The 14,846-nt window shown below is 39.8% G+C and overlaps 2 long non-coding RNA genes across 3 annotated transcripts in view; one reads left to right on the top strand and one right to left on the bottom strand.

Annotated features, from left to right (window-relative positions):
* Positions 1-98: 98 nt before the first annotated feature.
* On the bottom strand, positions 99-8,188 carry LOC107990148 (uncharacterized). Of its 2 annotated transcripts, XR_003053062.1 has the most exons (3): positions 3,227-8,188; positions 609-1,884; positions 99-444 (listed from the first exon to the last, which is right to left on the bottom strand). It is a non-coding gene; the product is annotated as an uncharacterized LOC107990148 (long non-coding RNA). The 2 variants fall into 2 exon arrangements; XR_001761702.2 differs by lacking the exon at positions 3,227-8,188 and having other exon boundaries at positions 609-2,894.
* The window catches only part of LOC112488700 (uncharacterized), a 22,225-nt gene continuing 9,819 nt past the window's right edge, over positions 2,441-14,846 (top strand). The window contains exons 1-3 of the long non-coding RNA XR_003053064.1: positions 2,441-2,483; positions 10,025-10,190; positions 10,954-11,067. This is a non-coding gene — a long non-coding RNA (uncharacterized LOC112488700). The remainder of the gene's footprint in view (positions 2,484-10,024; positions 10,191-10,953; positions 11,068-14,846) is intronic.

The raw sequence follows: 14,846 nt of genomic DNA on the forward strand, positions 1-14,846 counted from the left end.
CACAGTATTATAGAAATGAAATACTAAAGGAAATAATCACAGAGAGACAGCATCTTTGTAGAGCTTGTGATAATGAGGAACATTTCTGTTTGTCAATATTCCAGGAAGTCCTGAAGAAAGCTGAGGAGCACAGCAGGCACATCAACGACATCCAGACGTCTGTGGACCTCACCATGTTCATCAGTGCCTCAAAGGACAACAAGGTGAGAACTCTTCTGTAAATGATTGATGTGATGACAGTTGTTGAGAAAAGTTATAAGTCATCAGAATGATGATTTCAGGTCCCTCCTGTCGGGTGGGCCGTCAGGGTCATCTGGGGAAGTGTTAACAGTCATTAGGAGTCTGATGGGTCGTTGTAATCCTCATCAGAATGGTTTCAGTGTGTGGGTGATAGGTTGTGTCTTAGCCCACCTCTTCTGTTGAATGCAAATGTCATGTCCAGTTCTGTACAGAAAAGCAATATTTGCAAGTTCATTTCATATTCTCCTGTCAAAGGCCAATTTCTTATTTACCACGACAACCCTATGTTCATTATTTAGAACGAAAAACTAACTACGAATCATTTTAACTTCTGACAAAAGATTTCTTTATAACATAACTTTACTTACATCTAAACTCTCTCCATAGCCGCTTTCAGACGTCATTTCTGTTATGACAGGTGGATCTGTGGCACGGTATAGTGACGTCACACAAGTCCCGCATGGGGATACAGTCGTGTGATTGGCTGCAAACGAACGTGACATCTGATTGGCTGACGGGCCCCATGTAGAAAAAATGCATTTGTGTATCACAAACAAATGCAGGGAGATTTACATACTAAAAGCAAGTTATAAAAGCGCGTTAGACAATTCACAAATGTATTTTATGAAACTAACAAATATCTTCACATGCATACATTTGTGAATTTTCAAAGTACATTTGTGAATCCTTGTTTGTGCATTTATTCTTTTTGAGACTGTTCTAGCGTACCTACAAGTATCTCATCTGTATAAAACGTAATTGTAATACAAAGTGGCAGCTGAAGATTATTTTTATAATCGATAAACAATTTAAACAATATTTTTATACACCTAAAACCAAGTATATTTAGTTTCCAGTTACAGACAACTATAAACATATTTATATTCATATTTTAAAGCTTTTATTTGATCAGAAAACAAATGTAAGCGGTTTAACAACTATAAAAGTATTTTTAATATTTTAATCTTTTTTATTTTTAATATTTTAATCAAAAACTTTATTTATTTTTTCATCTAGCAGAAATATTACCACCCTTTACCATAGGTCACCTCATAGTTTTCCCGTTAGATTGTAACGCAACTGTATCCGACTCGTGTCAAATCGCCATCAAACATTTTCAATCTGTTGTCTCTGTCGCCCTCCTGTGGTAATCTTAGTAAGTACATCGATAAGTGTTTTTAAACGGGCTGCAGGATTTTACTTGAGAATTGAGGTGTATTGTTCTTGTAACTCATTGCCTTAACTGATATACTGTTAGATTAACAATAAAAAATAGTACTTTTGTGACAGCGTACTTCCTGTTGTGCTGTTTGTGCATTTCTTTCCTTCCATGTCAACTTCATAGTCATGACTGTCTCCACAGTACTCAGTACTAGTACTGTTGAAGTTGACCAGTAGATTGTACTTCTCTTATGAGAAGTAAAACTATTAAATTTTCTGTGATGTTTTACCCCAGAAAGGTAAAAGTGAAGGCACTTAGTAGTTCCTGTGTCTGTCCCGAGGAGACAGGAGCAGGAAAAGCAGTGAGCCGACAGGAAAACTCCCTCTAGGCTGGTTCAGAGTTATTAGGGTCATTTACCTCATCCATTGACTCCACCCAGTACTACCAGCTGAGTTCCCAGGGTTTTTGTGCCCCTCAAAGTACTGGGAAAATGATTGGAATGACAAGCATTAGAATTGTGACTTAAATCAAGCCTCATAATTACAGTGTAGTGTAGTGTAGTGTAGTAGCATTGATTGTAGGGCTGCAAAAAACAAAAAAAACCAAAAAAACAAAAACAATAATACAACAACAAACAAACAAAAACAAATGTTAATGTTTTTAGTTCTGGTTATTTCCTTTACTCTGTTTGGTGCAGCAAATGTGTGGAAGAGTGTTTATGTGCACAATGTCCTAAAGTAAAAAAAAATCTATTCACCAGATGATTTTAAAATATAATGGCAAAACTGAATTCAATCAACAACCTACATTATTATATAATCAATTCACCACTTATAGAACAAGTTCAGTGCGAAAAAGCAGTAATCGATGTCTTGATAATTGAATAATTTGTTAATTATGGTTTTGTTCTCATGTATATTTTTGTTTATTTATATACTCACTGTAAAAATATGGTGTTATCCGCATTTACCATTGTCCTGTCGCAGTACACTTAAATGACCACACGAGGGCAGCATTTAAAAATATACTGTCCCATAACTTCGTTCTGCTACGACTTGTAACACATAACCCAACATAGAAAGTAAGTAAATATGATATTTTAATTAACGGAAATAGTTGTTTGTAAGTTCTTTTAAACGTTTTTAGTAAGTTATGACGTCGTCTTGTTTTGTTTTAACCTTTTAAATGTCCATATAAGACGTCTGTAGCAGCATAATTTACAATACACTGTATTGAAGTTTGACTTCGAGTTCGCTGCTAATGCTAATCATGTCAACGGTGACGGTACCACACTGTATTAACACGGGGAACTGTTGAGTACTAGCACATTCTTTTACTTATATCAAGTCATTTTCAGCTTAGCTTTTCGAATACATAGTTAACGTTTATGTTATGTTTTTGAAGGTTTTTTTTTACTGTACTGTACTGTAACTGTGTATCATGTTTGGTTGGTCTGTGGGCCGATTCTGGTCCAGGGGCCTATGTTGCCACATTATTTTCCTCTCTTTTTAGTAAAGATGTTTGAAAAGTTTTTTTTGTATTTATATGTATGAACTTTGTAAAAAAAAAGAAAAGAAAGTGAATTGATTATTATTTTTAAAAAGATTATGAAGTTTTTGCTGCCTTGGCATGCAAACTTTTTTCTCCAAACTATTCTATTCTCCTGCAATCAGAACATACCTGATATTTGAAAAAAAAATGCAAAAAAGAAAAAAGAAAAGCACATGACTGGGATGTAGGGTTAAAAAATTATCTTAAATATAATTATGATGAGAGGAGAGCCCAGAGCTGAGGGTGAGGAGATGATGAGCAAAGTCACCTCACCTGCTTTATCTGCGTCTTTACCAACCATCCTTTCATCTCAGTCAGCCCCCCAGGGGAGAACACTGGCCCTCTGTGTGTGTGTGTGTGGACAAGGGGGGCTGGGGGTCTTGGTTCTTGCCACAGGATCCCCAATCTCTTGAAAGAGGGAGATGACAAGAGCAGATAATGGTGAAAAGGACTAACGTGGGTGTGTGGAACGTGTGTGTGTGTGTGTGTGTATGTTGGGGGGCTGCCTCCTGAACCTCTCTGATATTCTACCTGCCTGTCTTAACCACCGTCCCAGCCCCCACACATCAACACACTGTGCTGCGGCTTCCACGCTCTCTTTCATGATCTCTGTTAGAGCCGGTGGGCAGAGGGTGATTGTATGGATCACATATGGTCAACAGTTCCACGCTCTGCTAGAACTTACCGTTGGCATGAACGACCCACAGGTAGTCATTGTTAGTGTGCATATGGGCCCTGTGTACTAAAATGTTGGACTGGACCAGGGTTTGTCCAGACCTTGTTGGGAAGACTGTTGAGGTCATATTGAATTACAACAGTAAACACCCACTGTATGTAGGATTTCCATGTGGCGTCGTGGGGGCACTGCAGGACACTGTCTGAATTCCCTAGTGTTATTTTCTGGACGTGTACTGAGCTCCACGATTAAAGTTCCGTCACCGTTGTGTTTGCTCTCTGTCGATTTATCTGCTGTGAAACCTAGAAAACTGCTGAAAAAAATTCACGCTGTTTTAAACTCGACGCAACGACACGGAAAAAATGTCCCACATGTAACATCAAAATGGCACATGTGTGACACAGTTTATTAGATTTCTTACTTCAGAGCCTGCTAACGTGGTTATAATGTTTGTCATATTTTGCAGTGTTCACACTTTGAACGTTGATTGAAGGGATTACGGTGTAAATATGAGGTAACAGAGTCTGTCATGACACCTATAATCCTCTAGGCCTCACTGCTTTACTCTGGTCTGTTGGTTTTGTTTGCAGGAATTCTCACAGTACAGTCAACGTTAAACACACACACAAAGAGGTTGGCTCTGTGTGTGCAAAGTTTCGTAACCAAATACAAGCTGTTCAACAGCACACCCTACAAATTTAATTTTTCTAAGGCAGTGGTCGCCAACTTTTTTGTACTGGCTGGTATTACAGACCGGTGGAGCTGCACTGATGGTTGAAGGATAGTCAGAAGATCGGTAGATTTTCATAATAAAACATCTTTTAGACTTTATTCTATTAGTACTAGATTCTGAAAGACATATTAATTTGGAAAAAAAAATCCAGATTATCGTTAAATGAAAGAAGTAAATGAAAATGACTTGAAGTAAACAAGGTAAACTAAAAAAACACTGAAAATCAAAATTCTTAAAAAAAAGTTTTCACATTCTTCTTCTTATTATTATATTATTGTTATTTTTTTAAATGGTCTCATGTGGAGGATGCTTGTTAAACGGAGCGGGATAAAATTAACTACCGAACAAGGATGTAGCCGACCAGGATATCCTCCAGTGTTCGGTTGGTGTTTGTGAAAGAACTATTATTGTTCATTTTGAAGTTCCCTAAACACACGCACGCACGCTAAATAAACTCCTGAGACACAGCTGTTTACACAGTGTCCTGTGGAGCTCATCACTAACTCCTCTGTGGATTACCTCAACCAGACAGTAACACTCACTGTATAACTGACACGGGGCGACCCAGATCACAGTCCCAGCAACCGGAGTTTACCAAAGGGGAAGACTCCGGTCGTCGTCGCTTTAAAGTTTTGAAAAGACACATGTGTGTTAATCACCGTGCTTTTCCTAGGCAAACGGTAAAAACAATGACTGGTTAGTGGGAGATTATTACACACACACACACTCTGTGGATTATGGTCCTGCTGTTTTAACATTTGCTCACATAGATGTGTACACACACACACACCCAGTGACACATACACACACTCACACACACAGAAGACTGCTGACTGTTCCTTGGCAGCCGATCCACTTGAACCACAGGAAGTTGTTCTTTCTTACATGTGGACATTAGACTTTACAGCTCGTCCTTTGATTGGCAGAAACACAAGCCTGAGTAAATACACAGGTCCTGGATTGATTTAAACCTGTAAATGTTTGTGATTGAACAGCACAGTAGCCCTGGACAGTGTCACAACAATGGATTTGAACTGGCGAAATTTGAGTAGAATGATCTTCTGTTAGACCCTCAGAGAGTCTGAGAGTCTTTGTCTGTCACAATCAGAAAAGATTCAAGTGAGATTCAAGCTAAATTAAAAAAATCCAAAAAACTCAGGCCTATCTTATACGAGTTGTTGCAAAAATGGCATTCAGGTTTTATGTTTTTGTATTTTGATGTAGCATCAGCCTTAGTGTGGAGCATTTCTTCAGTCTTAAAAGTAATATTACGTTTGTTTGACCTCTGCTCAGAAGGTTTATTTGTATTTTAACTCAAATGTCTTGGTTGATCTGTGAAATTCTAAAGTTTAAAAGCAAAAACAAAGTTGAAATTGCAGTACAGGTGTGAGGAAGAACCTCTTGGATGACGCAGATCGTGGAACAAATGTTACTGTATTGATGTCGTGGGAAATTAAGAAGTCGTGACAGAGATATTTATTTAATAGTTAAGTGAAGATTGTCACTTGCTGTTTGTCTATCTGTGATGTCACTTGACGCTGAACAAACACTGTTCACAGTCAAATTAAAAATCCTGTGGAAATGATGAGAAGTAGACTAAAAAAAAGATCAATTTAAGAACAAACAAACTGATCTTTTAGAAAAACACAGTGGTACGAGAAAGAGTTTTGTTTGGCTTTGTCGTGAGAAGAGAAGGGAATGGAATTTGGAAATAATTGTTACTGACGCTCTAGAAGCTGGAGAGTGATCTACGTCTACGTCTACGCCTTTGATTGGTCGTCAAGACCTGGAAGGAGATAATTTACCGCCAATTTATTTGCCGGGTTTATGCTGTTTTCACGATGTGTTGACTCATAGTTAACAGCTGTTTGCATGTTGAGCAGACGGTTGTCGGTGAATGTATTTGACTAATGAGCCGCTCATGTATTAAAGGTCACACACACACACACACACACTCCCTCGTACAGGTGGGTTTGCGCACAATCAAGCATTTGTGCGGCAGGATTACTTCTATTTGCACACCATCGTGAATCATAAACCTGAGCTAACAAACGGATCTTTTTGTAAACGGCCGTTGTAAAAGTGCGCAGAGAAACTGATGGCATTCACTTTCCACACTGCAGGATGTTTTAGGAGCAGCGGCGTGCCACAGATAAAACACTGTGTGTGTGAATGTGTGTGTGTTTGTTGTGTGCTGAGGTGGGAGGAATGAATGAAAAGGCCAGAGAACAGCTGCTGTCTTAATGGGTCGTGTAGTTGAATAGATGAGAGCCGGCGTGGCCTCGGGCTCTACCTGCCTCCAACCCTCCACGGCTGCACTCACCTCTTCATAGAATTCACTTTAAAATGGTGTGTACTTCGACGTGGGATTTTGTTGTGAACGCACATTTACACAAACATTTATGTAGTCTTTCTACACATCGTGTACGTGTTAGGGATGCACCGAACGCTTCAAATACGTGAACTCAATAAACGTGCTCTGATCCAGCGACCTAAAACTCCGTAACAGCTTTTGCTACAACCATTTTTCAGTTACTGTTATTTCTCACGGCATTGACCTTACGAGGATATTATTTAGGCAGAGGAACAATGTTTGCAGTTTGGAGATATTCCATGTACGTCAGGGGAAACACCTGAGAGGCATTTTCTGATGTGGTGATAGTTTGAAGACTTTGTTTGACACAAAACACACAGTTTGTTAGTTTCTACTTTGACTAAACAGTGATTGTTATAAAAAAAAATAGACTATGGCTGTGGTAATTTTACTGCTTGGCGTCCGCACTGTGGTTAGGGTTGAGCTAGCATAAACACAACTCAAACTCCAGCGATTTTGTTTTTGCTGTTGGCAAGAAAATCACGAAGATGTCGTATAAAGCAGCGTGAAACATTATAAAAGAACAAAAATAGCTTCTACTGTAATTGTTTTCCATTTTTTCCTTTGCTTTCTCCTAAACCTGGTGTGAACGCTACAGAACGCGACCTCCCATCCCTTCTTACATGTTCTCGTAGCCCGTATCTCTCCCCCAGTGTGGAGGCAGAGGGATTTTGATGTTGCCCTAAACAATAGGCAATTTGGCGATTTCCTGTGCGCCAGTGTCATATGATTTTGTCCTGAGGCAGCGCTGTTCCAGGGCCTTTTGTATGGCTGGTCTGAGCCATGGAAGTCAGACTTCCCTCTTTCTCTCCTTCCCTTTTCATGTGGCCTGTGTGAATGAGCCCAGTCCTCGGCTATTGTGGCGTGATTTAGTGATTTATCCACGGGATCCGATGACTTGAGAGTTTGACGTGCGGTGTTAGCAGTGTATTTGATACCAGCAGCCAGTTTCTTTCACATGGATAGTCTCTCCGCGTAGAAAAGACTTGTGCATTGTGGGAAACAATAGCTTTTGTTGCCTTGTATAATGGATAGATTTTTAAAGAAGGTGTTCATGTTCATGTGACGATTAGCTGGTTTCAGTGTTTAAGTCCCTGATATCCCTTTTAACTCCACTGACATTCTGGCCGTCTGCACTTTTACTTATTCTTTATAAGGAACAGCCTTAATGACACGTTTGATTTCAGTCTGTCCAGCCCCGTCAGATCACATTAGCCAGCATTTAAAAGTCAATGCATTTGTCTATTGTGAGGTGTTAAGTTGAACCGAAGGGCTGTAAAGAGAACAAGCGGAAATGTGAGTGACTGAAATGCCAGGTGATAAACTGTGTTGACGTAGATGGTTGAAATAATCCTAATTAGGAAATGTCATGTAGGGATTTTGTTTTTAGCCCCAGCATGTTCCTGACCTGAGGGTAAACAAGAAGCGTGAAGAAGCGTTTTTTTTTTTAAACATGTGCAGCAGAAAACTTCAAATTCTGACTTTTTTTTGTAATGTTGTATTATATTCATAGTAATAAATAAATTAGTTAGAAACTTTTTTTTTTTGTAATGTTGTATTATATTTATAGTAAAAAATAAATTAGTTAGAAATGTAGTCAAGGGCTTTATTGTACATTCTACTATTTATTTAATATTTTCTATTAAAAACTGCAGAATAAAGTAAACATTTTTAATGTTTTTTACAGGAAATGTGTAATGCAAGTAAACAGAATTAGAGCATTGACCGTAGTTGCTCCTAAAACAGGTTTATCACTGAAGCTTAAGATTGTTTTGCTTTTAAAAATCTTGAAACTTGATGAAACATGATTCACTTGTTGCAAATGGTTAAGAATAAAAATTTAGTACTTTTTTATTTTGTTAAAGCAAAAATAGAGTTCCCGTATGTCACAAACGTAGTGTTACTCTCCAAATAATCCCACTGTGCCTGCACATGACATGCTAGAGCTAGCATGTGTACGGACGGAGTCTTCACAGTTATGCAGAAACACTACAAGGAAATACCAATTTCTAAATCTAATGTAGAAGTTTGATGCAGATCTTTGTCACTGAAGTGTTTGGTGGCGTACGGCACAACTCTGTGAACTAAAAAAAGCATGTGTGTGTATCTGTACGTGCGTGCCCGCTCAAAGGCCGACTCATCACGTCTTCTTTTCCTTATCAGTCACTGATGTTTATGAGTGGTCCCTATTGACATAATGACTGTGTAGAACCGGAAACACAGACAAACACACAGTGTGTGTATGGTAAATTTAATAGAGTTCTATCTCGTGTATAGATCTGATTAGCTTTTTTTGATGAAGAAAGAGCCAAAGAGTGGAGAATAGTTTGGGAAATCGTCACAGGACGTGAATCACCAGGACACTTGAAAGCGTGGACTGTAACAACACACGACATGCAGATACATATCAGAGGCTTATACAAACAAATTGGCTGTCACAGTTATCATCAGTATTTAAGCCTGTTTGATGTGGAGAGCTATGTCAAGCATGCATGGACTGTATATTTTCTTTCACTCCAGCTCAAGACTTCAAAAACTGCTAGAAAAAAAATAAAATAATGAAGGAGATAAAACGAGGGGAGAGGAGACGGGATGGAGGGAATCGGGTCAAACGAGAGAGTTAAACAGAGCAATAACAGAATTCCAAAAAGGATTTTTTTCCTAGATGTGTGATAGTGCTGCTGCCGTGGTACGGGCATCTAAATAGAAAATCTCTTCCAGCAAATGAGCGTCCCATCTGGGGGCTTTGAAGTTCCTCGGCATCAAGAGCCCGACACTTCCTCTTTGCATTACTGAGCTGGTCTGTGGTGGGCTTCCCCACGGAATTAACAATACGTGCCTCCATCCATGTGGGCCTGTGGGTGTGTTTATTACAACGCTAACTGATGGACACAGGCAACGGCTGCTGGACAACTCAACCCACTCCACTCCACCTTGCTAAGGAAGACATCAATTCTTACTTTCTGTATGGTCCTCACGCTGTTGTAGATTAAACTCTGCATTTACCCCTAGGTGTCAGACTAAGTGCAGAATAGATAAGAGGCCCCATTCTAATTCTATAGTTGTATTTCAGGTATGTAATGTGACGGTAAGTTGTATTTCAGGTATGTAATGTGACCGTAGACCACAGAGAAGGTGGTATTTATGGAGAATATTGACGTCCTTACATCATCGACTGTCAGTCATACTCTACTGAGTTTGCAGTACGGTTCTAGTTGTATCATCATGTTCAGCTGCCAACAGGACTGAAAGATCTCCTCTGTTTGCTCTGCTCCTCATGTTCTGCAGGTGACGCCACCGAGGAGTCTATAATCATCTTTGGCCTGGAGCCCAAAGTAATATCTCAGATATGATGCTACCTTAAACCGGATGCCGTTCAATCTTCGTCCAACACCTGTTAGACATTACACTCTGCTTGTTTTAGTGTTGAAGCGCAACACCAGGAGATAATGAGGTAGGAAAAAAAAGAGTCTGTTCATTCATCCTATCTGTAATTCATATACACGTGAGCCAATAAGACCCCCCCCCCCCCCCCCATAGCAGGTTAACTGGTTTGGTTGTTAGGATTGGGTAAAATCTGTAAAAAGAGATTATGATTCATTTTGTTTTTCCTTTTCCGTAGTTTTTTTCAAGGTTCAAATATCATAAAAAAGGGATTCGCAAGATTTAAAAAAAAAGTGCTAAAGTAAACTTTTATTCCCTGTGTTGAGCTTCTATAAAACACCACAGAGGAGAAACCTTCACTTGAACTGCCTTGGCTGAAGGTCTCCGACCACAAACCCACAGTGGCAGCACCACTTCCTCTGCACGCTCCATTTTTTTTTTCTTGAGTCTGTCTGACTCTCAGATTTTTACTTCCACTCCAGTGGGAAGTTGGGAAAACAAAACAGCTCAGTTTCCGTCTTCCAGGGATAATAGTGCTACTAGGTAATAGTCCCCAGAGGGGGGAGCACTTCCTCCTGTGTGGAACACACTAGTTCTGGTGGTCCACACGGGGATTCAGTCTCCTGCCCTCATTTTGGCTTGTCTTCATCAGTTAACCCTTGGTTATTAAGAAAGGCCACTAGGGGCTGGTTTGTGGTCCAGCCCAGTCAGTTCTGGTCTCAAAGCCCATTTGCTTTCATACAGCACAGAAAGGAAACATTTAATAGAACCCTGCATGTTTGTTTATTGGACACTGAGAAATTCAAATTCTAAAATTACTCTTTTTGTTCAAGTTACTGTTACGCTGGTCCTGAGGAGGAGCGGACTGAAGGACAGAGGGACCTACAGGTGTCACGTTCACACCAGCCAAGAAGAACACGAGGCCAAGGTTATCCTGAAAGTAGAAGGTGAGACCCTCACCGGCCTAGCCCCTCATATTGACCACCCTCAGTTAAAATGCCAAATAATTAGATTAATTAAACATTTTAATATTTAATATTAATTTTATATTTCTAAATAAATAGTAAAATCCCACTTTGAATTAAATGTCATTTAAAACAACAATCATATCCGGTCCTGAAGAAAATAAAAATAACAATAATAATCTGCTAGACCTCAACGCTTCAGTTCAGGATAATAATAATAATCTGCTAGACCTCAACACTTTGGTCCACATGTAGTGTATACTACGGCAGGGGCCTACAACTGTGGTATTCCCCTTTAATATTTGAAAATATTGAGGAAAATAGAACTATCCAGATCTCTGATGGAGTTGTTGCAAAATCATGAGGGTATAAGATATGCCGTAATATATTTAAATTATTTTAAAATGCTTTTCCGTTTAGTGCTACCATGCTAAATCTTCTGTCTGCTTTCAAACTTGTCTGACACAGAGCCATGTCTGCACTGCATGGTGTGTGTAAAGTTCAGGGACCTCCTGAACAGGGGTTCACAGCCCACACAGGAAGTAGAAATTGCAGAACCCGGGGTTTTCCCTGAGCTTTTTTTTTCTACCTCCATGGTTGAGGTGACCAGTGGAGACAGGAGTGTGTGGGAAGTATTTACTTGATTCACAGTTACAGAGCTAGTTATGGGTGATGTACTGAGATCTAATGAGTCCTGGGCGGTAAGTTGATTAGATTGGGGGCAAACGACGGAGTTCCTGCTCCATCTGTCGTGGCACTGATGGTCAAAGACTTTTGAAACATACATGTTCCTGTTTACTCTGCCGCAGCGGGGACAAGGATTTTATCTGGAAATCTTCTATTGAGGTCAGACAGAAGTAATGAAAGCAGCCACTTGAAGACTAGAAAACGAAAAACGAATAAATAAATAAGTCGTCCTTCTGCAGAGACACACACAAATATAGTGGCAAAAGCTGTGATCTATTAAAATGAAGTCTGATGGGCCGCAGCTTTCTTTGCGGGCTTACATAATTTGGACCAAAACAGATTATTTTCAGTAGGCCAACACACACTGCAGGTTAAATATATCACTTAAAAATGAAGAAGTATGATGACTACAGACAGGGCCACCCTGAGGTTATTTCTGGGCCACATGTGCCCAGGTGTGAGCTATAACTTGTCATATATAACCATGTCAAAACATATCCGTGCTCCTGATATACGAGTGGTAACCTTCTTGTCACTGACTGGTCTACGTCTTAGGCTGCTTATAAAACAAGTGCTTCTAGTCCTGTTTCCACAAACTGTTGTCCTCTTAGTTTTTTTAATGACACATCCTGGAATAAATAGTCGCTCCTCCCTCTCTCCTCGTCAGTTAAACTCTAACTCAAACAAAGTTAAGTTAAGTTAAGTCTAGCAGTAATTTTCAACATTTTGCCACCTTTTTGGAAGCTGCAGGTGAAGTGAACAGAACTGGATCTGCCATTATTGCTGGTCACATGCCTCTCGTGTCCGTGCGTGTGTAAGTGATTTACTCAATTTAAAACATTGAAAACACCTTTGAAGGCAGTTGTTGTTTTCTGTTATCTGCTTGTCTAATGTTTTAGTTGTACGACTTCAGGAAAAATGCCGCTGGTGCTGCTTTGCATTATTATGGAAATTGTGATAAAAAAAATGCAGTGAAAAGAAAAAAAAAACACCATGTATTTACTATTTTATGGCTTAGAAGAGTCATGAATAATCAAAAACCAGAGTTTTGCAGATGCAGCTTAGCGTGGGTTATCGTGTTTGTCATTGTAAATTTGTTCGTGTTTTACATCACTTTCTTTTGTACCTACGTAAAGCTGGCAGTCGATCACATAACGATCGCAGCCCAAAATACTGCCTGCAGTACGTCTGTTTTGTTTTGTAGTCAAAGTAATTTCATTCCGTTTACAGATTTAACTAGTTTTAACTATGAGATTTTTTTCCCCATCTCTGTCTTATACGTAGTAGTTTAAAACGCCATTTTATTGGAAACATTTTTCCTCTAGGTAAACACCCGAGAGGTGGAAATGTAACACACAGAAATACTGGCTGCGATGAGCTAAAGATTGGTCATTAATGTCATCCTGGGACAAGGTAGAGGACAGTATTGGGAATGTGTGTGTGTGTGTATGTGCATACAAATTTCTGAATGCTCGTGGGAACGCCAGAGGTCGGAATTCCAATTGGCACAGCAGGCGATGGGTGTGGACTCCTGCCTTTACGGCCAAAAGTACCAGGTGCCGAGTTCATTCTAAAGCTCATGAGTCCTGTTTAAAAAGGTGAAAAAACGCCATGTTGTGAACTCATTAATTAGTGCAATTAAACATTTAAAATGAATTTGCCTCAACGACAGACATCCAGGAATTCTAATTGACCGGGAGTCTGTGCAGACTGGAAGAGCAGAGTAATTACAGGCCTGGTAGAGAGAGGCTGTTCACCCTGTATCAACTCTAACATTACAAGCATTATTTAAAATGGCAGCACGATAAGTGTATCCTGCACCTGATCCACCCCTGTGCTGCTGATGGACTTGGCTTCTCTTTCTCTCTGTCCCGGTTTTCTCTGTTTTAACAGCTGGATGTTCTTTAGCTCGTGTCACTGCACTGTAATAATTCAACGTAAGGAGGGCTGACAGGGAAAGAACGAGCAGGAAGGAAAGAGGAAAGATGAAGGGCAGGCAGAAAGAAGGATACGTGAGGAGTTATCTACTGTAAGTCAGGAGGTGAAAAAAAAAAAGAACTGTAAAAGGGAACTCATCCAGGAAGTGGACGGCCGTCACTGATGAACCCTGGGGCGGTGCTTGTGGTACTGTTGACACTGGTTGGCATTGACAAGAGTTCTGTCGACAGTTTTATGGATGATACATTTTGCTGAGTTGGTGTTATCATTGATTGATGAACAGTCATTATTACTAAACATTTTATGAAGTGATAAAAACAGATTGAATCCACTCTGCTTTGACTGACTCTAACTTTTAATTGAGTGAAATTAGTTGCCATCAGTTTTAATAGAGGAATAATACCTGTTAATTAAGAAAGATAGTACTGAAATATTTTTTCTGTTATGTTAAGATAACAAATTTAAAATGTGCTCAATATTTAGAACCACACAAGCGTGGTGGAAACCAAATTGAAATTTGCTGCCAAACGTAACATAATAATCAGGTGCAGCACTTGGTCTACAAAGAAAATAAAATGCTTAATTTAATGACAATAAATCGATAATTTGTTGTTTTTTTGTAAATAAGGTGTGCTGCCTGTTTGCCGCCTGTTTGCTGCCTGTTTGCTGCCTGTTTGCTGCCTGTTTGCTGCTCGTAATTGCGGCGATGCAAGCGAATGTAACACTGCTCCCCAGACGGTTGCTGGTGGAGGCTGGTTTTGTGGGATGGGTCATCATCGTTTCCTGTCGGCTGACCGTGGGCCAAGCTGTCAGGTCAGGTGACTGTGATGGATTGTAGAAGTAGAAGGAAGTCGCTATAGCAGCAGATGAGTGACACGTCCACGTCTCTGCGTTTTTCATCATGAGACTCAGACTAACTCAACACGACATTCTACACACGCTGAGCTCTGAGGATTAACATCCCTCCACAGCTCAACACACATGTGCAAACACACACGCATGATCTTACAGGGACGTGCAAATTTAACACAAATTCCTACTAGAAAGGTGATACATGTAGATACGTCAGCCTAGAGGTCGAACACTACATCTGCAGCAGAACCAATTCTCATCTGCTGACTCACTCCTCGGGGATA

The sequence above is a fragment of the Cynoglossus semilaevis genome, chromosome 20 (assembly GCF_000523025.1).
Source record: "Cynoglossus semilaevis isolate Cse_v1.0 chromosome 20, Cse_v1.0, whole genome shotgun sequence".
Taxonomy (NCBI): Eukaryota; Metazoa; Chordata; class Actinopteri; order Pleuronectiformes; family Cynoglossidae; genus Cynoglossus; species Cynoglossus semilaevis.